This window comes from Macaca fascicularis, chromosome 17 (assembly GCF_037993035.2).
Source record: "Macaca fascicularis isolate 582-1 chromosome 17, T2T-MFA8v1.1".
NCBI classification, from domain to species: domain Eukaryota; kingdom Metazoa; phylum Chordata; class Mammalia; order Primates; family Cercopithecidae; genus Macaca; species Macaca fascicularis.
The window spans coordinates 16,105,416-16,130,916 of NC_088391.1; the positions used below are offsets into that span (position 1 = coordinate 16,105,416).

At 39.4% G+C, this 25,501-nt stretch overlaps 1 long non-coding RNA gene across 1 annotated transcript in view; it reads right to left on the reverse strand.

The window, feature by feature from the left end:
- LOC102128883 (uncharacterized) overlaps positions 1–25,501 on the reverse strand; it is a 158,132-nt gene that overhangs the window by 78,139 nt on the left and 54,492 nt on the right. Inside the window, exon 2 of the long non-coding RNA XR_010582560.2 lies at positions 12,987–13,118. This is a non-coding gene — a long non-coding RNA (uncharacterized lncRNA). The remainder of the gene's footprint in view (positions 1–12,986; positions 13,119–25,501) is intronic.

Below are 25,501 nucleotides of genomic sequence, written 5' to 3' on the forward strand. Positions count from 1 at the left end.
CAAAACCTGTCTCATGTTACAATTTCTTATGCATCTGCACATTTCACTCTGCAATCTTTGTTCAGGAGCTAGGTGCCGCTTTCTCTGTTGGTATAAGTATGCATTGTTTCATCAGCACTACAGGAACCCCTGTGTTGTTAATGAAATAAAATTTAACTGTACTCACAAAACCCTTCATTTACTATGTTACTTGCTCCTGAAAATACATTACTGTTATAGCAATTCTGTATCCAGTAATCTGGCTGGAAATGTGTAAAGTGGATTATATCTACACTATGGCCCAGCCTTCCTTCCCCGTGAGGAAGAGGCTTAGGAGACTAAGGACACAAAGGAACTTCTTTCCACTCTGCACACGCCATTCCTTGCCTGTGTGGTTCTCCCAGGCTTCTACTCAGCAATTTGAATCCTGCTTACTCTTAAAGCGCAGCTCAAGTCCCATCATTCTATGGATATTTGTGTGCTTCCATCTCTTTCTACAGCATAGTCTGTCCGTTAGATTATCTCTATGCTGAGAGAGGAAGGTATGGAGGTAGTTGGCTGCCAGTGTAAAATGAACAAGGATCAAGCAAACAAGAGCAGGCAATGGATGTTTATTCAGAGCTTGCTGTAGCAAGGGAATCATCACTGTGTTTTGAAAGAGACTCAAAGGCAAGCAGAGGAGTGAGAAAGCTTTAAAGTGGAAAAAGGGAAGGTCAGGCATGCCCTAATCACAGGCTACTGTCATGAGGAAGCTATAGGCAGCTAACCAGGAGCCAGGCATCCTGTGTGATTGGTTAGGGAAGCATGTTTGTCTTTCTCTGGTTGGACTTAAGTTGGAAACGGAGAAAAGTAGAGAATGTGTCAGTTATGAATCAAGTCCTGGCTGATTGTTGCAGGGCCTATTGTTTGGCTTCCTGAGCTCGTTGCTGGAGACAGTGATGTGACTTCCCATAAGTCTGACTCATAGATAGTAGGTTGCATCCTAGGCTGTTGACAAAAAAAAAAAAAAAAAAAAATGGGTTGGCTTCCTGGGCAAGTTGCTGCAGGTCGTGGGTTAGAGTTCCGTTTTAACGTATGGTCTGGCTGTTGTTCATTTGTCTATTCTCTCTCATGAGGCAGGCAGCTGCCACAATGGCTCATGTGAGAGTCGCTGAGGTCAGTGGAATAAAAAGGAAGGGATGAAAGGACAGGGTTTGGTACAGATGAGACGAGGGAGGACTTTAAAGGCCAGAATAGTGGTTAAAACTCTGCTGCCACCAGACTGTCCGGATGTAAATCCCAGCTCTGCCTCTCACCTATTGACCATGAAAAATAATAGGACCTATCTCATAGAGTACTATTAGTTATCAAACGTAAATTATACTAGTTATTATATATAAAGTGAGAAGAACAGTTCCTGACACAGAGTAAATGTAGCTTATTACCCTGGGACAGGGGTGATGTTGTTAGCTGACAGCGAATCAGGAGGAAAAGCAGCCTTCAAAGCAAACTTTGGGCAAGTTTGATCTTCCAGTTGGTTCTCAGGAGTGAAACTGGTTTCTCCCTCTATCTAGTATATTCCCAAGAGCAGTACAGTGTGTGCACCTCCTCCTGTTTTGGTTAAGCCATCTTGTTTAATTTTTGTATATTGCACATTTATTTATCCATTTAATTGAAAAATAAAAATGTTATTTATTGTGTCCAAAATGAGGTTTTGAAATACGTATACATTGTAGAATGGTTAAATGAAGCTAATGCATTAGCTTCATTTAGCATATGCATATGCATTACCTCACATACTTATTTTTTGTGGCGAGAACACTTAAAATCTACTCGCTTTATCCAGTTTCAAGTATACAACACATTGTTAATAACTATAATCACCATGTTGTACAATAGATCTCTTGAACTCATTCGTCTTGTCTAACTGCAATTTGGTATCCTTTGACCAATATCTCCCTATTTCCACCCTCTCTCCAACCCCTGGTAACCACTTTTCTACTCTCTGCTTCTGTGAGTTTGACTTTTCTCATTTTTACATGCAAGTGAGATCATGTAGTATTTATCTTTCTGTGCCTGGCTTATTTCAGTTAACATAATGTCCTCCAGATTCATCCATCTTGTTGCAAATGACCAGATTTTTAAGGTTAAATAATATTTCTGTATGTATTATATACATACACACATACATTTTTAAATCCATTCATCCCTTGGTGGATACTTAGATTGATTCCTTATCTTGCCTACTGTGAATAATGCTACAGTACACATGGGAATGTAGGTACCTCTTTGACATATTAATTTCATATCCTTTGGATGTATACCCAGTCGTGGGATTGCTGGATCCTATGTTAGTTCTACTGTTAATTTTTTGAGGAACCTCCATATTGTTTTTCATAATGGCTGTACTAATTTATATCTCCTTTAATTTTTAATGGTTACTTTAGGGTCTGTCCAAAGAGGTAGCAAAACTCCCCCCCAGGCAAACAATTGAATCTAAAAAATTTAATTATCAGAGCAATGAGTAAAATGTAAAATGAGCTAAAAAATAAAAAGATTGACAATTTTAGTCATAAAGATATGTGTTTGTAGTGTTTTATAGCTAACAAATCATTTTCTGTTGAGTCAGATATTGGATAAATGAAAGTGGTTATTTTTGACAGCTAAGGAATGCAGGGCATGGATACTATATTATAAACTTATTAAACTCCTTCTAATGTTTGACTTTCAGTTAATTAATATCCCAGCACTTTAAATTTACACTGGTTTCTCAACTGTCATTTCTAGGTAAAAATTGATTTTCAAGGTAGAAATTTAATTTTCATGTATGAATCATAAGCATGCACTCATGCTAATGAATTATTTACTACACTAGAATCTTAGAGAAATATCTTGTCTAACCTATATTTCTTTGTTTTATATACGATCTACTTTAAACTTTTTCATTGATAAAATGAAAAGTAAAGAATTTTTGCAAACACATAGCTTCTTAAAGTACCATCTTCTATCCTTTGATCATTTTACTGCAAAATAAGGAAAAGGAAAGAATGTAGTAAAACCCAAAGAGAATCTTAAAGTTCATATCCTTTTTATCCATGTGAATTACAGTCTTTCCTATAAAAGAAATTGAGAAATCTGGTAATGTATTTCAAGCACGGATGGATGAACTGTCATCCATAGTATGGATAGCCTTGCTGAGGAAATAAACAAACATTTAATGCTCACTGACATGTCATTAGTTTCCCTAACAGCATAAACATACATTAAAGATGTAATGAGCAGGAATTTGTTCTGCCAACATTATGTAGAACAAGAAAGATGAGCCACTTAAAAAGGAGTTTAAATACCTACTGGATAAAGGCCAAAAAAAGGCTCTGCTTTTCTCTTGGGTTTTCTATGTTAGGCTAAAAAATCACATAGTGATTACCATTTAACTTTCTTTACTATTGACAAAAGGGAATCAGGCAAAATTCCAAAAACATGGCATATGATGTAATACGTTTGCAGAAATGCATCATACTCTTTCATTTCCTAAAAAATAATCCACCTGTGATTTGAGAGTGTCATGTTTTCCAGAGTTCTAGCCAAGAATGCAGTGAACTTTTTCCAGGCTGTTTCACCCAGGGGGTTGATGTCCTGTGTCTCCAGATCCTTCCCAACCATATGGAGCTCCTGTTCCCATAATCAAAACCATTTAGCAACGATGCTTTCCCAATTAACAAAATGTCCTCCTCACCGCCATCCAATGAGCTTTTCTTTTTTCACTTACAAATGTGACAAAATCTTTATACATTACCCTACATGTTCAAGTGTCTTATAATAAAGCAAATAAATATTGGCTGAAGCACCAGCTGAATAAACAAGTCTTCCTGAATTCTGCTGCTTCTTTTGTGACTGTCAGTGAAATTAGTTAATCTCTACATGGATTCAAATTTCTAACCACGTATCTTAAGGGTTCCTTTACTTAGCTTAGCCATAAGAAAAACACTACTTGTGATGGAGTCGCCAACTCTGAATAAAAAAAGTCGCCAACTCTGAGTAATAGCTCAGCTTTGTCACCCTCTGGCATATGATCTAATACATTTTCAGAAACGCATCATACTCTTTCATTTCTCAAAAATTTCCATTTTTTCCTCTTAAGTTCAAAGGACAATTTATTTTAGTTGTACTCACTCAAGTCTTTGATTACAGCCCCATTGATGTTTGCAGTTTTCAAGGACTCTCAACGCTTTCTTTTCCATGTGTTTCTTGTTCATCAGGTATCAATATACACACATCATTTATTTTCTACAAGTGCTGCATTCTCTCCATTCAGTACGTTCCCAAATGGACATGGGGATATTCTCCCTTGCCTTATACATCATTTATTATTGACTTTAGTCCTTTCATCTAACTTGAGACTTGATTTTTCTTATCTATTCATTTTGCCTATTGTTGAGCCTTTCTGGTTCATGTGCGTTCAGCCTTCAATGCAATTATTTGCAAAAACTACTTTGGTTAACTCTCTTTCCACTTCCAGTGGAATTTTTCCTCCCAAACAGCTCAAATTTGTTTCAGGGTATTTTTTTTTTTTTTTAAATATTATAGCTTTCTTTAAAAGACCATTTGGGGAATGTGTTTTAGATAAATCAGGCTGAAGTGTATTGAAGTTCTTTGAAGTCGGATGGCCCCTGGCTGGGTGGACTGAACTCTGCTACAGTGTATTTAACAGGATCTCAGAAGAGATAAATACCAATATCAAACAAGGACTGCAGTCAGTTCAGTCAGGATCTCTCACTAACAAGCTTCAGCGTTCTTAGCCTGGAGAAAAAATCATAGAAGGCAGACTTTTCAAACTGTGACTCCAAAGTGTTAGGAAAGGAGTCAAAATAAATTTATACTACTTACATCCAAGCAAAATAATGTGTATACAATGTCTGCCCACAGTAAGTACTGGCAAATTGAAAAAGAACACTCAGGAAAATAAGAAAAAAAGGACAAAATGCAAAAACAAGATGAGCCCGATCTGGAAGAAAATATAACCAAAGTATAAACTAGTTCTGTGACTACTCTCCACTATATGAAAATTTAATGATATATGAATGCAATACAATAAAACAACAGTTTCAAACCAAAATTATAAAATAAGAGGGAGACAGGAAAAGAGATTCCCCTGAAACAAAAATCATTGTCAATATAATTAGAAAAGGCAAGGAACAGAATACACAGGAATGAAAATAAAATTACTCGCTTGAGATAATAATACTACAGGAAAAAAATGTGGAGGATTAAAGCAATGAAAGAGAAAACACTAGCTATAAAAGACAGAGATCATTAAATGTAAGGATAATAAGTATCTTTAGTACAAAACTCACACAAAAGAACCGGAAAAATATCAAGAACTGTAGTTCAGAAAATCCTCCTTAAGATGAAAATGTTGATTTGAGTGTTGAAAATGCAATAAATTTAAATATTGAAAGTTAAAAATAAATAATGAATGGTGAAGAACAAATCATGTCCTGGTTAAGCATAAAGGAAGAATTCTTCAAACAGCCAAGTACAAACATCTTATCAACCATAAACGGAAAATCAGGCTTAATTTGGACTTAATAACAATCAATGCCAGATGGAACAGAATGGAAAAATACCTCAGAGTTCTGAGGGAAAGAAAGTGTGATCCTAGAATATTATGTTCAGCTGGGTAGCTCTTTTATTTTAATCACTGCCTTTCAGAAATTTAATTATGATGTGTCTTGGTATGATTTTCTTTATGTTTCTTCTCCTTGGGTTTTATTGAGTTTCTTTTATATAAAGGCTTATAGTGTTCATTAAATTTGGAAGATTTTTAGTCATTATGTTTTCAAATTTTTAAAAAAATGCCCACCTTTCCTCCAGTTCCCCCTTCTCGGACTCATATTATACAGTTGTTAGAACACTTGATATTGTCCCATGGGTCATTATTCACTTTTCCAGTATTTTTTCTCTCTACTCTTCACTTCGGATAGTTTGTATTGCTATGCTTGCTGATCTCTTCTGCAGTATCTAATCAGCCACTAATTAGTGCTACTACACTGATTCTATCTAGTTTATTTTTCATTTTTTTTGTACTGTATCTTTCATCTCCAGAAGTTCCATTTGGTTTTTTTTTTTATATTTTTCATTTTTTTCCTCACCATGTTCATGTTTTCTTTTACATCCTTGAGAGTCCTTATAAGATTTTAAATGAATGTTTTAATGTGTTTGCTAATTCCATTATCTCTGTCATTTCTGAATCTATTTATATTGATTGATTTTCTCCTAAGTGTCTGGTATATTTTCCTGCCTCTTTGCATATGCAATATTTTTTTTCTTAGATGCCAAGCATTGTGGATTTTATGTTGCTAGGTGGTGGATTTAGTTCTATTCCTCTAAAGAGTGCTGTAATTTACTCTGGCATGTAGTCAAGCTACTTTGAGTCAATTTGATCTTTTCGAGGCTTGCTTTTAACCTTCGGCCAGAGTGGATCTGAAGCAATCTTTGTTTTACAGCTAATTTAGCCCATCCTAAGGCAAGACTCTTCTGAGGGCTCTTGCCAATGCTCCATGTATTATGACAAGGCCTCTCCATCCAGGCAGATGGGAACATGAACTACTCCAAGCCTTATAAGCACTCCAGTAATTGTTCAGGCTACTTCTTTTCAGTAGTTCTTTATCCAGACTCATGGAGTTTCACTTACAAGGACTCAAGGGGACTGAAGGGTACTCCCTTATATATCTCCAGGGATGTCCCTCTACACAGGTTCTTCCTCTCCTATACTGTGTCTGTTACATTCTGGCAGCCTTGACATTCCAAACACTGACTTCCATCTCCTCAAGTCAGTGATATCGCCAGGCTCTGTTTGTGCACCCTGATATGGTTTGGCTCTGTGTCCCCACCCAAATCTCACCTTGAATCGTAATAATCCCCATGTGTCAAGGGTGGGACCAGGTAGAGGTAACTGAATCATGAGGCGATTTCCCCCATGCTGTTTTTGTCTTAATGAGTGAGTCTCACAAGATCTGGTGGTTTTATAAGCATCTGGCACTTCGCTTGCTTACACTCACTCTGTCCTGCTGCTCTGTGAGGAAGATGCCTGCTTCTTCTTTGCCTTCCACCATGATTGCAAGTTTCCTGAGGCCTCCCCAGCCATGTGGAACTGTGAGTCAATTAAACCTCTTTCCTTTATAAGTTACCCAGTCTTGGGTATTTCTTCACAGCAGTGTAAGAATTAACTAATACATATATCAACCCCTATTCTGTGCTATGTCCTTGAAACTGTCTGCAGGTGAGGCAATCACAGATTCACCTTATTTTTTATTTTCTCTCAGGGATTATAGTTTTATCCTGACTGAGTTGTTGTTCAATGCCTGACAATAATTGTTTCATATAATTTGTTCAGTTTTCTAACTTTTTCATGAAAGGAGGCCAGTTTCTGCAGAAATTAATCCTTTATTGGTGTATGTGGTACCTGTTAGGTTGTTTTCAAGAATAAAAGGACATAGAGGACAGTTTCAAACATGAGAGAACTTGGGGACTTTAGTACTCATAGCCCTGTTTGAAAAAATCAACACCATTACAAAATGTAGTCAATTGAGATCAATATAAAGAACTCAGGAATAAAGAAACTGTGGTAACATCCTTGGGATGGAGCACTACATTTATACATAAAACTAAAATTGAACGATCGTAGAACTCATGGCTATTTTAGTGTTATAGACCTTGACAAAGTGAAAGTAAAAATGTTAGGCAGAAAAGGAAGTGGAAAGAATTATAAGAGTAAATATTTTCATCATTTTTAGGAAGGAGTCAGTTGAAACTTTCTAAAATTGAGACTATAATTTAAAAAAATATAATAACTGCAACCTCAAATGTTCTAATCATTGTTTTGTAAACACTATAGGACCCTTATAAAAACTAATATCTATGGTAAGAAAACTTTAATTTATATGCAGCATTACCTAGTTTTTAAACATTAAATTAAAATAAAGTTAATTTATTTTCTAAAATGGCTTTCTGTCATTCTCGTATTGTAAAATTGTTTCCATCTATCCATTTTCTCCATTTTCCTATCATCCATGTGTCTATATTAATGTATGCAAAGAAAGATGTTTACAAAGAGTTTTCATCATGTTATCACACTAATTATATCTTGGTGTTGAGATTGTATACTTTGTTGCTTTTTCCATTTTCTTTCCTGAGTCCATTCATTTTGTCATTTATTCAATAAATATTTAGTGAATTTACACTATATGCCAAACATTGTTCTACATTATAAAGATACAATAGTAAACCAAACAAAAGAAGTCTACGTCTTCATAGGGTTTATTTTCCACTGTTGGGAGATAGACAATTTCACAATAAATATAATATTCAATGTAGTGAAAAGTTATATGAAGTGAGGCAGAGTGAGGATACTATGTGAGGTTTAGGTTGAGGTTAATGTTTTTTGCCTATGAGTGTCCAACTGTTCCAATATCATTTATTGAAAAGACTATTCTTTCTCAGCTGAATTTTTTGCACAATATAAAAAAAAAAAATCAGTTGGTTGTGCTTCCAGGGGTCTATTTACGAATCCTTTAGTCTGTTCCATTGATCCATCTATCTATATTTATCTGCCAGTTCCATACTGTCTTGGTTACTGTGGTTATATAGTAAACTTTTAAATCAGATAGTGTTATTTCTATAATTTTATTCTTCTTTGTCAAAATTGTTCAGCTATTCTAGTTTCTTTGCTTCACCATACATTTTTTTAAATCAGCATGTCTATATCTACAAAGAATCCTCCTGAAATTTTGCTAGGATTTGCATAAAACCTATAGATTATTTGGGAACAATTGGCATCTTTATTATATTGAGTTCCATATTTCAATCCATGTATGCAGATGTCTCCAATTTTTTTAGTTCTCACTTAAATTTTGAATATTAAGCATGTATCATTTTAATAACAGTAAGTCATTATTCTTTAAAGACACAAAAGATCTTAAGCATGGGTATAATTTGGCACTACCAATGTCTCTAATCTTTTAAAAAGTATTTTCATTTATTAATTAATCTAGGGACTTAGTACTGAGCTTGCTGACTCTTCCTCAATAGTTCACAAATTTTAAAGAGTTAGAAATCATCTCAGAAGTTTATTAAAATATATATTCCTAGGCCCGCCCCAGGGATTCTGGTTCATTAAATCTTGGGTGGGGCCCAAGAACCTGAGTTTCTAGCAGGCACATCATGTGATGATGAAATAGGGGTCCCAGCCACATTTGGAGAAACACTGACTTAGTTCTTTCTTTTCTTGTATATTTTCTTCTGCTGTCTGTCCTTTTCTCAATAGTGGATGCAAGGAGAATGAACTGGATATAAAAATCATATAAATACATTTTGCAGCTTGAGAAAGAGCCCTAACAAAGATGTAATGGAAGAGGTTGATGCTGTTGTCTTACATAAATCTCTTGGGCTGCTTGACTTCTGCATTTCCAGTCTATCCGGCTTCAGAGTTCCACAGGAAATGAGCAGCTCATACACAGGAAGTCCCACTGGAGCACATTAGAATTTAGTGAATGTGTACAGCTTTATCAGGTTTTTAATACGATGTGCTCTTCTAGGCTTGACATCAGTAGCAGGAGTTTCTGATACAGTCCAATGGTCAGTTGAATAGAACATGTAAGCTTCATGAAAGTGATGCATACGACCTGATTCTATGTGTGTATGTGATCCATAAGAATAACATTCAAGTTCATCCAGAGTCCTTTGCCTTTAATAGGAAGGGTAGAAAATGGCCAATAATCTGGATAAATAATAGGAGCTGTGGACTCGTGAAATACAAATTACTAACATTTTATTCTTCCATATCAGTCAGCAAAAGCTCAGTGCAAATACCTTTCTGTTTCTGTTCAAAGAGGCAGCCTGCTCAGACAGAAAGCAAGGGCTGAGACTCCATGACGGGGTGACAAAGTAGCACAGGCTGTACACACAGCAGACCAGGGGTTGAATCTTACTGAAGCCTCATATTAGTTGTGGTTTTTTGGGCCAGTAACTTCACCTTACTGTGCATCCATTTACTTATTTGGAAAATGAGGATGTAAAAATATTTATCTTCAGGATTTTTCTGAATATCAAAGGAGCTAGTGTATCAGAGTAAGCAACCAAAGATATTTGTTTTTAAAAAGTGGATTCTAATCTTTATTTCTAGAAAGCATCTATCTGGTGCAGCTTATAATTATTGCCTCTTTTTCTGACTGGCAGCCTGGGTTGGCGGTACTATATACTTGCTACAAGAATGAGGTAAAGCTCTAGCAGAGGAGTTCAAATTTAGAGGGTGCACATTATTTGTTCAGGGAAACTATTTCCCAGGGAGCAACAAGTCAGGCAACAGCTGGCTGATTCCAGTTTCCCTGGAAAATGAGAAAAGTACAAAGGGTGGCCTTTTGCATCAGTCTTCTGACGGGAGGGCCTCACCACGGATCCCACAGATATGGAGAATCGAGCTGATCAAGGCCCAGTAAAATTCTAGGGCACCCAGCTTTCTTCCAATTGCCTTATTGGCCCATACATGACAAATCACCTGATGATAATGTCTTCCTTTTTGAGTTGCAAAATATGCTGAAATAAAGAAAAAGAACAAAAGCAGACAGCTACTCTCAGGGTCTTCAATCTGCAGCCTCTTTTATGGCTTTCCAAATAATTTTAAAATGTTAATTGACAATTGCTCTTATTTATCATCTTTCCAAGCAGTCTTGAAGTCCATTGCAAAGGTGTACTGCTTTGACCTAACGTAGGAAGACACAGAAATAGCACGATCATTGATGTGTTTTGCTTCCCAGCTCTTTCTGGTAAGCACTGAAGAATCCACTTCCCATGAGAAGAGACAATCTCTACCCACATATTTGAACAATAAGAAGATTGCATTTAGACCATTTGATAACAGGGCTTTCAGCACACATACACACTCCCACTTGCCACTCTGGAGACTCATAACTCATTGGGATTATTTGTTCTTGGAGGAAACCAAGCACGGAGAGGCAGGAGACAGATCACAGAGACTTAGATAAATATGCCTAATTATAGACTGAGCTATTAGCGTGACATGAATTGCTGCTTCTGAAAATGATCTGACAGCCAGCAAAAGCTCCCGTGTCACTGGCCTAGGCTGTCTGTTAGCAAACAGGGACCTGCAGGAGCAGCCCCTACCGCCATTCTCCCAGCTGGCTCTGTGGCTCCGTGCTTCATTGGCTTTTCCGTTTGCTTTGCTTGTGAACATGCACTCCATTTTTCAAATTACTTCTGTTTTTCATGGGTTGAACATAGCTGCTGGTACCTTCATGCTTTCTTGGGTATTGCTGATGCTTCTTAATAAACTTTAACTTAACGACAGTTAAAACCCAGATCAACACACGCTAAAGGAAGAGCCCTACAGATCTAAAGCACTCAGCTCCACCCTGAATTGAGAGCTTGCAAACCTGCTCTGCAGCCTCTCCTACTCCAGGGAAACCTCTTTGTTCTTAATTTGTTTGATCAATGTCATTTATTTAGATCAAATCTAACACTTGTTCCTTTGAAAATTCTCTATGTATAATGAATAGTAGGTGAACATTTATTTGTCTTATTTTAATAGCATTGGGCCATCTATGAGCTTCCTCCTCTCTACTTGCAAAGCACCAATCTTGTCCAGAAAAACAGACAAAGGATTTCGGAGCTTGGCTGTGGATGTAGTGTGTATGGTGAATGTGCATGGCACACAGAACTTTTCATCAATGTGAAATGGGTGCTCAGCCTCTGGCTGCGTTTATTTGGGGAAGAGGCTCTTTTGAAGTATTTAGCACTTCAGTCTGCGTGACAGAGTGAGACTTTGTCTCAAAAATAAAACATTCTTTCTCTTGAAGTATTTAGGAATGAGTTTAGAAACAAATAGGGAGCATGCAAAATGGAGTGGGAATGGCAGTTATATGTATAACAGGGATGTTATTTCAAATCCATTAATGTGCTTTCTTTTTACCCGTGTGAGTTCTTTACCTTGGTCCTGGTTGGCGCAATGTATCTATCTGTATGTAAGGTTGGGGAGGGGTTTGAAAAATAATACAGAAGTTTCAAGAGAGAAAGCTGGACATAAGATTTAACTTCTCCCATGCAAGTTAAGATTCTGCAAGAGAGCAATAGCCCTGAAAATCAGGTAACTGTCAGGATAGGGAATTTGCTGCAGGCCTTTACACATTCACTCCCACCCACCTTTAGTAAGAGAAGCCATGCCCCAAAGACTCAAAATTGGGAATTTTCCTCTAAGATAATCCCTTTGTCTTTGATACCAGAACCAGAAGGCCTGACAACTGATGACACGGGACCTACTTAGATGTGAGAGAGAGGTAGATGTGTTAGATAAGCAATGCTGACACTGACAACTCAGGAACTGATGATCTTTTAAGATGTTCTACTACCTACAACAACCTTGGGCAAAGCCAGCTCGGGCCGCAGGGTCAGACAGAGTGGATCCTTTGGGTTTAGCTTTCTAGGCTGCTGCCAGTGCCCATGGGTTGTGGATGCTGAGTTGATGGCCAGGGGACTTGTCAATCAGTCTACCGTGGCAGGCAAGGAATCCCTGAAGCAGAGTATGAACAAAGATGCAGCAGACACTCAGGGGTCTGCAGATAGCCAGAGTCAAGGAGAGGACACTTTATCCCAAGAGTGCTTCTGGGCCTTTACCAACCCAGAAGAGACCAAGTCATGGATTAAATTGGCTAGACTTTGGGGCCAGCAGGACCCATAGCGATAGGAACATCGCTCTGGTGACAGGAGACAACAGCTTGCACACCTTCAAGGACTGTGTAAGGCCAGGGAGTCTCTTCACCCTGTGATGTGAGAAGGAGTAAGATCCCCTCTCCCCTAAAAATGGGAGTCTACCCTAGGGAGAGATGCAGAAGGAGATGGGAACTGGGCTATCTAAAGGACTCGGCATTTTTTCCCTACAGTGTCTGCACAATAGCTAAAGCGAGGCACAGATACACACAATGCATTGAAGGAATTGAAACCGATGGGAAACTTACTTAAAGGTGTTCTTGCTCACCAGCAGGCAGCGGCTTGGGAGAAATGCTGGATTGGAAACTTAGTTAAAGGTATTCTTGCCAACCAGTGGGTAGAGGCTTGGAGAAATGCTGGTCGGAGTTCTGCTGAAGAGTCTGTCAAAAAAGGCAGAAAAAATGCCTGAAAAGATGCAGAAAAGATATGACTATCTTCAAAACATGTTGAGACATTCTTCCCCTTTGCCACTTCCAGTAACCCTGAGAATGACTTCCTTTTGTTTTTTTGTTTTTTTTTTTTACATTTCCCCCTTCCCTTACATTTTATTTACTTATTTATTTTTAAAGATTTATCCTCATCTCTTTGAGGAAGCTGAAAGCTCAGATTTAGTCAAATAGAAGCTGTTCTATAAATAACCCAGGATGCTCTACCACATCAGACATGAACTTGCAATCATTCAGGCTGTCAATCAGTTTTGCTCTGAAGAAGCTTCTGGCTCAGTTTATTTGGGAAACAGGCTCTCTTGAAACTTTTAGGGAAGGTTTTGGGGATGAATGTGGAACATGTGAAAATGGTGCTTACTTAAGGGGCTTCTGTGGACAGTCTGGTAGAGTTTGTTGAAAGTGATAGCGGCATGTTTCTCTGGTGCCTCAGAGCATCATTTTGGGGTCCTGTGGGTCCTGGTTCTAAGATGCTTCTCCTTGGGTCCCAGGGTAATCTTTGAGACTCAAGCTCAGAAGTCCAGCAAAATGGTAGACTGCATACTCATATGCAAGATAATAACAGGCTGGGCCATGATCACTAGCATTTACTGAGTACTTAGTACATATCAGGTAATGTCCAAGCACTTGATAAGAAATGTTTCATTTAATCTCAGAGCAATCCTATGAGTCAGACACTATTTATCATTTCTATTTTATAAATTAGAAAACATATTTAAATATTTCAAATACTTGCCCAGGTTCAGCAGCCAGGAAGTGGCAATACTGAATGAAAAGCCAGGGACTACAGTCAGGTGACAACTTAGCCTGACACTCAAGCAGCAAATAATCTCAAGGAAGTCAAGTCAAGTCAAAGTCTGCTGTCTTATGCCTGGCCAGAGCCTCCTCTTGTCTCGTGCCCTCCCAACCATCTTGTGTGCAATAGGCCCCTAAATGTTACTCTACTGCAAAGCAGATGTGCAAAGAAAACACAATGTCTTTACGGAGTCTGCAGTCTCGTCCTTGCCACTGGTGAGCAAGAATGCAATTAATTAAGGGTCCGATCCAGAAAAGCTGTCATGAATAAGGTGTAAATGGCAGAAGGGCAGGCAGGAGGGGGTAGGTTTGGGAGTGCCTGCTATGGGGCAGGAAGACTTCTGAAATGCCAGGGGATAGCCTGTGAGTTCTATGCCCTTACGGGGAGAAGGAGAGAACTGTACAGAATAGATGAGGGCCAGAGAGAGAAAAGTGACAGGTAGAGAATAACTTCCCTCTCATTATCTAGGGAGGCTGACACACGTGCATTTGTACTGTAGTTAAAGGCTGTGCAATTGTAGAGAGAGAAGAGATCCAGGAGGGAAGGGGTGTATAGAATCATGTCTATTCTTGCTATCAACAACCACTCACATTTGTACATCACTTTACAGTGTATAATACACTTCACATACATAATCGCACCAGGTACTCCAGCAATAATTGTTCCAACCTATAGGTCCTTTCTCTGTGAGGCATCAGTGGAAAGCAATTAGCATGTGTGTGGAAACCCAGACTGTTTACACTTCATGCTTCAAAGCTAATCATCTCCCAGTCATTTTATTTGTTCATCTGCTATCATGTAAATAGAATTGGGGACAGCAAGGGTTACACGCATATGAAAATGTCCTCGATTACTTTAAAATGCTAATACTTGTCCTTCTGTAGAGGCTGCCTGAGACAGCACTTAACAGGTGCCAAAGCTTGTAAATGAGTCCCAGGACCTTCCATTAACACATCATTCATTTGCTTTCATAACGGAAGCACAAATAGATCTCCAATTAAGGCTTTTCTCATTGTTCTTCCAGGCTGTTTACAAACTCTAACAGGTTTTGGTCATGAATGATATTGGGTGGCTGTAACATATGCTATTTTTGAAAGAGTGGACAGTTGACTACCAATTTTCTGCACACAGATTACCCAGATGGTGCCTATCACTCTTCCATGTCCATCTGCTGGATCCTCCTTAAGGTCAGGGGCATGTGACTCTCCTTCCGGCATTATTCCTCAATCCCAAGCCAGACTAAAGTTTATCTCTGGTTTTTAAGTTACCCACTGACATCGGGAGCCGCCTTCATCAGAAGCTGACTGGATAGGTCTCTCCCCGCCCCGGCCCCAGGTTCCTACCATATCAGATTAAATGAAAGGCAATAGAAGGTGTGGAGCCATAATTACTATACTGAGATTCAAAGGGAACAGCATACAACGAGCACCGTGTCATTTAAATTGGCAGATTTCCACTCCACGCTTCATTTGCTAAACATTGGTGTGGATCGAGTTGGCCACCAGCACGAACCAAGTGCCCGTTGCTGTTGGCAGTTGGCAGCCACACATCCCGAGGTGGCTCCAGCTGTGGCCACTGCAGCGCTTCCTGCCAGGCAGACTGTGGTAGGTAGAGACAAGCTGGGCCCATCATGGGACTGAATGCAAAGCTGCCTTCCCCACTTTTTCTGCATTACTCCATGTGTTCAGTTTTCATACTTCTCCTCCTCCATGCACGGTTGTCCTGATTGATGTTTAAAAATAGTATATGCAAATGTCTGTCTTTCTACCTATCATCATCTATCATCTAATTGATCTATATGAATATATATGAACCTCAAAAATATTCTCATCATAAATGAGACTGTGAGCCATAATTAAGACTTCATTTAAAAAACTGTTGGTGCTGTTATCCTATTTTGGCTCCTGTCAAATGAAATATTTGCTCTTCTTACCTTTGCACATTTCCACGTGAGCAAACACACAGCTTTTCCCAGGAAACCAGAAAGATTGCCTCTTAGATTCACACCTGTAGGTGGTAAGGTTTTCTCAGAGGCGACATAGAAGCACTGCGTTTCCCAGGAGCGTGGAGGAAAGCAATTTTAAAATAGTTTGAGTTTTTTTCTGGGAGGTGGCACTTGGTGAACACACCTAAAAGTTTATTTGTCATGTGTTGATTCATTTGTTCATTCAATGCATTATTTTCTAAGAGCTTTATAGGTACTACCTCTGAGGACACAGACAAGTCAAGTGAGACATTTTCCCCCAAGTATCTTACAGTATAAACAGGGAAAGAGTTTTCCTAGAATCACCTCAAATCCACCCACATGGTCCTTTCAGAGCATGTTCACCTCACTTGTCTCCTTGGATGCCATGAAAACAGGCAAGGCCGGCATTATTCTCCTCTTCAATGGGAGAGGAAGCCAAGGTCTACCCAGGCTGTGCTGTTGGTTGTTGGTGGAGCCTGTACTAGGACCTCTCACCAGCTGTGTGACTCGGGGCAAATTACCCAACTGCTCTGGGCCTCAGTTTCATCATCTGTAACAATGGCATGAAAAATACCTATTTCATAAACTAATATTTGTAAGTGCTTAGCACCATTCACAGCACAGAACAGGCACTCAATAAACAATAGCTATTCTTAGCTCTTAGAAGCTCCGCTTAGATATTGCTGCTGCTATGAAGCTAATACTGCCCTGCTGGGATGGCTTTCCTGGCATTTTCTGAAGCAATATCTAGCTCACTTTTAGCACTTGCAGTCACTAGTGGATTTTAGTTGAGAGACGGTAAAGCTGGTTTAACAGGCAGGATCCCCACATCTTTTTTTTTTTTTTAAATCCGTCCCCTCTTCCTACAAACAGTATAAGCAGGGGACACACATACACGGGTGTGTTCTATTTCTATCTTCCCCTAGATATAAACAAACACGCATGCACGTGTGTGTGCATCACACGCACCTCATATCCAGGACCATCTCCAGTCTTAATATCTCTTCAACCATTTTTAGGCTGCGGTGGAAATGGGGCCGGGTAACTCCAAGGAGAAGGTGCTGCAGTCAGAGGCCTGTGGGACCTGAACGGTTGCTAGGTTACCATCCCCTGGGACTGGTCTGCTCCAGCTGGCCTGGAGGCTTGACAGATTTCAGCTGATTCCGAGTAACTCTGCCTCTTTGCTTTTAAAGTCCCCCAGGAATGTGTGTGTGAACCAAAGATTTGTAATGAGCCTGGGAGGACTGCCTAGACCCGATCCCTGTGGCTGCATTGAGCCTAGGTGGGAGAAGGAAGCCAAAAGGGTGCAGAGGGTGCAGGCAGAATTCCCTGCATCAGCTGTGCTTCTTGACTCAAGCCAAAGACCAGTGGACTCTGTTTGTCAAGGGAGATTTTCATGGTTTTTTAAGTGAAAAGAGGTGAGTGTGAGTGTGGGATTAATAGGGGAAGGTTCAGGCCTTTGGGTATTTTTCTTAAGTAGCCTCTGTGGGTATAACAGTGATGAATGTGGCTGCACTCACCACCAGGGAGCTTCAGCGATGGCAGGAGAGAATTCCTGACACACCCTTATTCAGTTGTTCAATTCTGAACCCAGCAGCTATTTTTTATGCATTTGCTCGGTTCTGAGAATTGGGGAAAGAAGTCATTTTCCATTATACTCAACAATATTTATAGACACTTAGTTAGTATAAGCATGACATGGTGCTAGTTTTAAGGATACAGTAGTAAGTGAAGCAGACAAGGCCCTGCCCTCATGGAGCTTATAGTCTAGGGGAAGATAGAAATCGAACTAGTAATGCCAGATATATGGAATCACACACCATGGGGAAACTTGAGAGACAATATAGCCTGGGGTCTGGAATGTGCACTGTAAAGCCAGAGAGTCTCCTTGAGAATCTTGGCTCTGACATTTACTAACTGTATACTTAGCCCGGCTTAGCCGCATTTATAAAATGGAATAGAAATAATAATAACAATATTTACTTGATAAGGTGTTTATATATAAATTGATTAGCACATAGTCAATAATCAATGTGAGTTATCATAGATTCTCCCTTGCTTTGGTGGGTTATTTTTTAAGAATCATGTTCTATTAACTGCAGGGTGCTAACAACAGGAGAGGGCAAACCCACTTTCTGCCTCAGTTATCGTTAATTTTATCCTGATAAGCTACTTGAGGATATGGATTTTGGCAGAGGGTTGAAATCAAATCCTCAGTTGCTACCTTTTATGGGGAAAAAAAAAAAAAAAAAGCAAATCAGGTCTAGTTTTCTAAGAGCCAAGCAAGAAGTACATTTCTGAGTATTCTCATGAGCTGGTCATCTAAGGTGGGCCCCTCAGACCTAAGAACAAATGAATAGCCCAGGAGGCACTAATATGAAGTCATTAAAAGGAACAAAAGGAGCAAATGTGAAGAGAAGGATTCTAGAAATTGGTGCCAAGGATAGCACTAAGTTCTCCTTCTAAATGTGACTGAAGGCATCTTTTCAGAGAATAAAGGCTAATTAATAAAGATTGGTTGCTGTTCCTGGCATTGACAGTTTTAAGGCACTTACTGGAGGAAAACAAAGTGGTATTGACCCAGCCTTAACGCCAGACATTGATGAGGCCACCAGAAACCATCCACACAACACAAACACTTTCCTGTCATTTTCCCATAAATGGAAAGAGCGGAAATCTGCCAGCCTTTGATTCAAAGATCTTGTAAGACTTTGAAATACACATCAGAGATATTTCTGAGAATGACACAGCACCTTAAATGAAGCCACCCTGGACAACAATTCTGAGATGAGATGCCTGTCTCAACCCTGTAACTCAAAGACTCAAGTCTTCTTTTATTTCTGTCAATTGCAAACCCCAATGTATTCTGTGGTCATCCAGAGTGCTAGCGTTTAGAAGGAAGTTAGAAATAATGCAATCCAAACCCTTTCCTTTATAGCAAAGCAGCTGAAGTCCAGAGAGGGGAGACCATCCAGAACCGCACCCAGTCAATGGCAGGGCAGAGACGGAAACCCAGATGCCATTTATTGTCCACCTTCTTCTAATATCTTGGGTGTTGTTTACCATCTACAGGCAGATTCCCTGGCCATCAGCAGCCTCCATATTGGTTATTAACAACTTGAAAGCAAGGACAATACCAAATACTATGGGATGATGTTTGCCTCTGATTGATGGTTTTGTTCTCATGAAGTTAGTACTCTCTGAATGGTTTCTTAATGGTTTCTCAATGGTTTCTAGACACGTGATATCTGCTGGTGGGCAATGTCTAAGCCTCAGTGGTTTTGATAATTAGACTTTCTTCCAGTAGAGCTTTTCCTCTCTTGCTTTTTCCTCAACGGGTAGCCCCTCTTCCCAGCGTGGCTGCTTCTCTTTCGGGTAAACACACATGCAAAGCCTGCTCTGATCCTCCCTCTAGGCAGACCCTGATGCACCTTCTTTTGGGCACTTTTCACTAATCCTTAGACTTGCCCTTTATGAGACATGAGTCTGATCATTAAGATTACTATCATACCTTATTATGATTGTTATGAGATTATTATAATAATCTTATCATCATTTATTTGCTGGTCTGTCTTTCTAATAGACCATATGTTTCATAGGATTAAGAACTGTGACTTTTTGTTTCCCTAGAGGCTTGTCTGTTGGCTGAAGAGCTGTTCATCCACCGGAACAGGAGGGAAGGCTGAGTAGCTGGCCACTGGCTTGGAACAGCAGATGAGGTGGTGGGAGCAGGTAGATGTTCTCTTCTATTTTCCTCTGCTGTCTCTGTGAAATAGAAAGGAGGATCCTTGCCTGAGAGTAAGGATGGGGCGGGGGAGGTTTGGAGGTCTGGGGGAGACAAGAAGGGAAGGTGTGAAGTTGTCAGGAGAGAGGGTCAGAGCATGGAATAGTTTGGGAGCAAGATGGTTGATAGGAGAAGGGATAGGGGCGTGGGAGAGTCTAGGATATGTGAGACGTTTACCTAGGACAGTGGGCGAGAGACTGGACCAGGCAACTGTCGCAGTATCTATGAGAAGCACTTGGGGCCTAATTGAGTTTAGGCCATGAATTTCAAGGGAGACCATTGACCATATTGAATGTTTTTTCCATTGTGCAGATGAAGGCTCAGAGTTGATAGAAAGTTGCAGTTGTCGATGTTCAGGGTTTCACTGAGAGAGTGCCACAGTAGGAGAGAGAGGCCAGGATGGTGTGGGAGCAATGTCAAGGACTCAGGACAGTAATGGACTGTGGGATCTCAGCTGCGTGAAAAGGAAGGGAAGAAATGAGGGATCTGAGGGACAGCAAGTAGAGCCACATGAGGACCAAAGAACTCTGAGATCAGCTTGCCAGGATAAGGAGTGAGAAGAAACCCAGGAAACCTCACATCCTTTTTAATATGAGATGAAGGCAGATAGAAGATAGGAATGCGTTTGCTTGTTTTAATGTCTGTACTAGGCAAAATAAATTATTGGTACTATGTTAGTTCTCATAATGCTTTTGGTCATATTACCAGTCCATGAAAGTAAAGTCTGGGAACAGCTTGTTTAGAGAAAACAGGCTGCAAGCCTGTCCTGAAGTGACCTGGCGTTAGTGTCTGCAGTGACCTGGCGTTAGTGTCTGCAGTGATCTGGGTTAGTGTCTGCAGTGGGAGGGAATTCTTTGCTTTGAGACTTCTCTGTCTTCCCTGAGCCAATGAAAGTCATGGAGAGGCTCATGGATTGAAGACCCTTAAAGTTTCCTTAATGTGTGTACAAATTCATGCCTGAGTTGGTTTTCTGTATCATTTACCCTACAAGTGGATTTGAAGCTGGCACGCTCTCTCTTGAGTCCCTAAGTGCCTTGAGGATAAAGTGTCCACGTAGCCTGACATTAGGGCAGAATCTGTCCAGCTGGGGTTTCCAGGAAGCTCTGAGCAAGAGGTGTGGAAATCAGGGCCTCAGCAGCTGCTGCCTGCTGGGGACAATAAGGTGTGGCCCTCCCTTCAAGCAGTTTTGTTTTCGGCTGGTGTGGTATCAAATATGCCATCAGTGTCTCCGTGGTCCAGCAGTAACCAGTGAGCAGCCCCACCGCAACAAGAAGCCAGAGAATTACAGGTCTCAAGGTCAAGGAAGCAAGGCCTTCTTGGATCAGCTGTGGAGCATTACCTTAGCCTTGTTGGCTTGGGCCTAGGGAGAGCTATACATCACGTCCTAATGAGCAAATATGAAAGGATCAGAGAACGATGAAATGACTTCGGCTCAGAAGGTCACTGAGTAATGGCTATCCTGATGTTGTCTTGAGCCAAGTTACAGCAGGACAGAATCTGCTCATCTTGAAAGAAAAGGCTTTGTCATATGTCAGTGTTCTTCTTTTGTTTCTCTCACATTCTCTTCCTCATCAAAATCAATATCTTCTCTTCCTCCTCTTTCTCCTCCTCTGCCGTTTCCTCCTTTATTTAATGTATATACCTGTTTTCATTTAGGCTGTTCATCATATACAATATACTGTGATGGCTCTGGCCACAGGTTATAGATTTCTGAGATTTTTCATGCTGTCATGAATACATACTGATGTTTGAATGTTGGGCGTATTATTTTTTTAACTTCTATTTTAGATTGAGGAGGCACACGTGCAGGTTTGTTACCTGGATATATTGCATGATGTTAAGGTTTGGGGTATGACTGATCCCATCATCCAAGTCCTGAACATAGTACCTAATGGTTACTTTGTCAACCCTGTCCCCTTCTCTTCATCCCTCCCCCATGTGGCAGTCTCCAGTTTCTATTGTTGTCATCTTTATGTTCTTGAGCACCCAATATTTAGCTCTCACTTATAAGTTAGAGCACGTGGTATTTGGTTTTCTGTTATGGCATTAATTTGCTTAGAATAATGGTCTTCAGCTGCATCTGTGTTGCTGCAAAGGACCTGATTTTGTTCTTTTTTATGGCTGTATAGTATCCCATGGTGTATATGTACCACATTTTAAAAAAATCCAATCCACCATTGATGGGCACCCAGGTTGATTCCACGTCATTGCTATTGATAGTAGTGCTGCTATGAATATACACATGTATGTGTCTTTTTGGTAGCATTATTTGCCTTCTTTTGGATATATACTCAGTAATGGGATTGTTAGATCAAATGGTAGTTATGTTTTAAGTTTTTTGAGAAATCTTCACACTGCTTTCCACAGTGTTTGAACTAATTTATATTCCCACCAACAGCGTATAAGCATTCCACTCCCTTTTATTATTATTATTTTTTTTTTGACATGAGGTCTTGCTCTATCACCAAGACTGGAGTACAGTGGCACAATCATGGCTCACTGCAGCCTTAACCTCCCAGGCTTATGTCATCCTCCCACCTCAGCCTCCTGAGTAGCTGGGACCACAGATGCAAACCACCACTCTTAGCTAGTTTTTAATTTTTTTTAAAATACAGACAAGGTCTCATTAGGTTGCCTAGACTGGGCTTGAACTCCTATGCTCAAGCAATCCTCCCTTGGCCTCCCAAAGCATTGGAATTACAGACATGAGCTGCCATACTCGGCCCACTTTTCTCTGCAGCCTCACCAACATCTGCTGTTTTTGATCTTTTAATAATAGCCATCTGACTGATGTGAGATGGTATCTCATTGTGGTGTTCATTTGCATTTCTGTGACGATTAGTGATGTAGAGCATTTTTCATGTTTCTTGGTCACTCATATGTCTCTTTTGAGAAGTGTCTGTTCATGCAACAATAGCATCTCCCTTTCTAGTGTTGTTGAAGGATTAAATTTTTAAAAATGCCTATAAAGCTCCAAAAGTGCTGACCACAGAATAAGCATGCAATTAATGTTAGCTCTTATAATTATCTGTAAAATGTACAGAATATGCGGGGAATGGGTTTAGAGACTCATGCTAACAAGAATTTATAAACACATGCAATTATCTTGGTGTTAAGGGAAGGTATCACAGAATGACATCTTTGTCATCTAGTGCCATTGGTTTTGGTCATTATTTAAGGTATGACTGAATCACCCACCCTCTGAGAGTTCTTCCTGGAGAGTCTCTCCTGAAAGTCCTTCTTAGAGATTGTCCCCAGTTGTGAGACCATCTCTAGATGACTGTCTCCTTTTGCTTTACTGTGTTAACCCCTAGTCGCAAACATAATTTCAATGAGACAGATTCCTAGTTTTAGTAGAAAATTAGAGCTTTTTGAAAACCACTTTAAATACCCAAAATATTTAAAATATACAAGTGACCTGAAAAAAAAGTCAACATACTTTTCAAAAATCTCTATTTTTCTCTGTTTACAGAAATGGACAATCTGACTGCAGAAGATACCTTTTTTCTAAAATGCATAAGCCTATTTTGTAGAATAATTTGATTCATAGCTTAGACCTAGCAGAATTGTTTCCCTTGGAACATAAATGGGTGTACTTAGAAGGAAGGTTATATTTGCTAAAAAATAAAGGCCGCTCTAACTCTAGTGGCCCATGAGGGCTGAAAAACTAGAGCACATTTATCATGCTGGTTCTGTGAGGTTGTTCAAGGGCTGAGATGAAATACATTTGGAAAGTTTTGGTGTGTTAGGTGAGCCAGAGCAGGAACTGCATCCCTAATGCATGTTCTCATTAGGAGAATTACTTTCTAATTTAAAAACTCACCAGACCATCGCTTTAGTTTCAGCCTACAAATTCTACTAGGAGAGTGCATGTTGCACTAAAGAAGTAGTTTTTCTTCCATTGATTTGAAAACATAACATTTATTCATGAATGCAAAATGAGTCAAGACTTTACCTTAAACTGATTTTAACTTTTGTTTTAAAGCAAGATGATTCGGGCTCTCATAAAATCATTGGAGATGTGGGGCCGAAGAAATGATTTCACTCCAAAGAAAGTACAACAGTTTCACTTCAGTGAAATTCCAGTAAAAAGACCCTTTCAGGTGATATAAACTTTAGACTTGTTCTTTGCTTTGAAAAATTTTTACCAGAAAATAAAACCAAGTGAAAAGATCAAGTAAACAGAACTTCAAACATTTTATCTTACATTTTTCTACATGGTTAAGGAGATAGTTGTGTTTGTAATGCACAGGGAAGAAAACAGGGCATTTTGATCAACCATGAAAATAATATTCAACAAACCATGTGTTCTTTTAGAGTTTAAAAATACTGAGACATCTTTTAAAAGTGATAATATTTTATTTTAATCATAGTATGCAAAAAGTTCCTAGGTTTTGTAAATTTTATACTGCATATTTTTTATTTATATCAGAATTAATATAGCCTAAATTTTATATATAGCCTAAATTTTATAATTTCTCTCAATTTTTGCTCTCTCTGTACAAAGATTAGCATTTCTCATCCTCCAAAAATGCCACAGGCTTCCTAGACAAGTATCTCTTTGAGGAGTTGGGTTGCAAAAATACAGTTAGGAAGAATGTTCTAGAATTCGATAGTACCCTAGGGAAAATATAGTTAACAATTTAGTGTGTATTTCAAAATAGCAAGAAAATAAAAATTAAGATGTTCCCACCACAAAGAAAAGGTGTATGTTTGAGGTGATGGATATTCCAATTACCCTGAGTTGGTCATTACACGTTGGATACAGGTATCGAAATATCACGTGTTCCCCCAAAATATGTACAACTATTATATATCAATTAAAATGCCTTAAAATTATTTTTAGGCAGTGGCTCACACCTTTAATCCCAACATTTTGGAGGCCAAGGAGGGATGAACACTTGAGGCCAGGAGTTTGAGACCAACTTGGGCAACACAGTGAGACAGTGAGACCCTGTTTCTACAAAAAATTTAATAATTAAAAAATTACCCGTGTGTGGTCAGGCATGCCTGTAGTCACAGCTACTTGGGACTTTGAGGCAGGAGGATTGCTTGAGCCCGGGAGGTCGAGCCTGCAGTAAGCCCTGATTGCACCACTGCACTCTAGCCTGCAACAGGGTAAGACCCTGTCTCAAGAAAAAGAATTGGCTGGGCACAGTGATTTATGCCTGTCAGCCCAGCACTCTAGGAGGCCAAAGCAGGAGGACTGCTTGAGGCCAGAAATTTGAGACCAGACTGGGCAACATCACATAACCCTGTCACTACAAATAATAATAATAATAATGATTTCAAAGTTTCGTACAGTACCATTTACTCTTGAGGTTGGTACAGAGTTCTATGGGTTTTGAGTAATGAATGGAGTCATGTATCCAGCATAATACAAACTAATTTCATCACCTCCAAAAATTTCCTTTGCTGCCCCTTTGCAGTCAACTATCCCCTTCTCATACCCCCAAGTCTCTGGCAACAACTGATCTGTCCTCTGTTCGTATAGTTTTGCCTTTTCCAGAATCTCATAATAAAGGAATTATATAATGCTACATAGCCCTTTGGGTCTATACTCTTTCACTTGGCAAAATGCATCTGAATCATCCATGTTGGTACATGTATCAGTATTTGGTATCTTATTATTGCTAAGTAGTATTCCATTGTACGTACCTACCACAATTTAATGATAATCCTATCACCTGTTGATGGAAATTTGGGTTGTTTTTTAGTTCTTGACAACAGTGAATAAGCTGATTATAAACATTCATGTACAGGCTATTATGGGA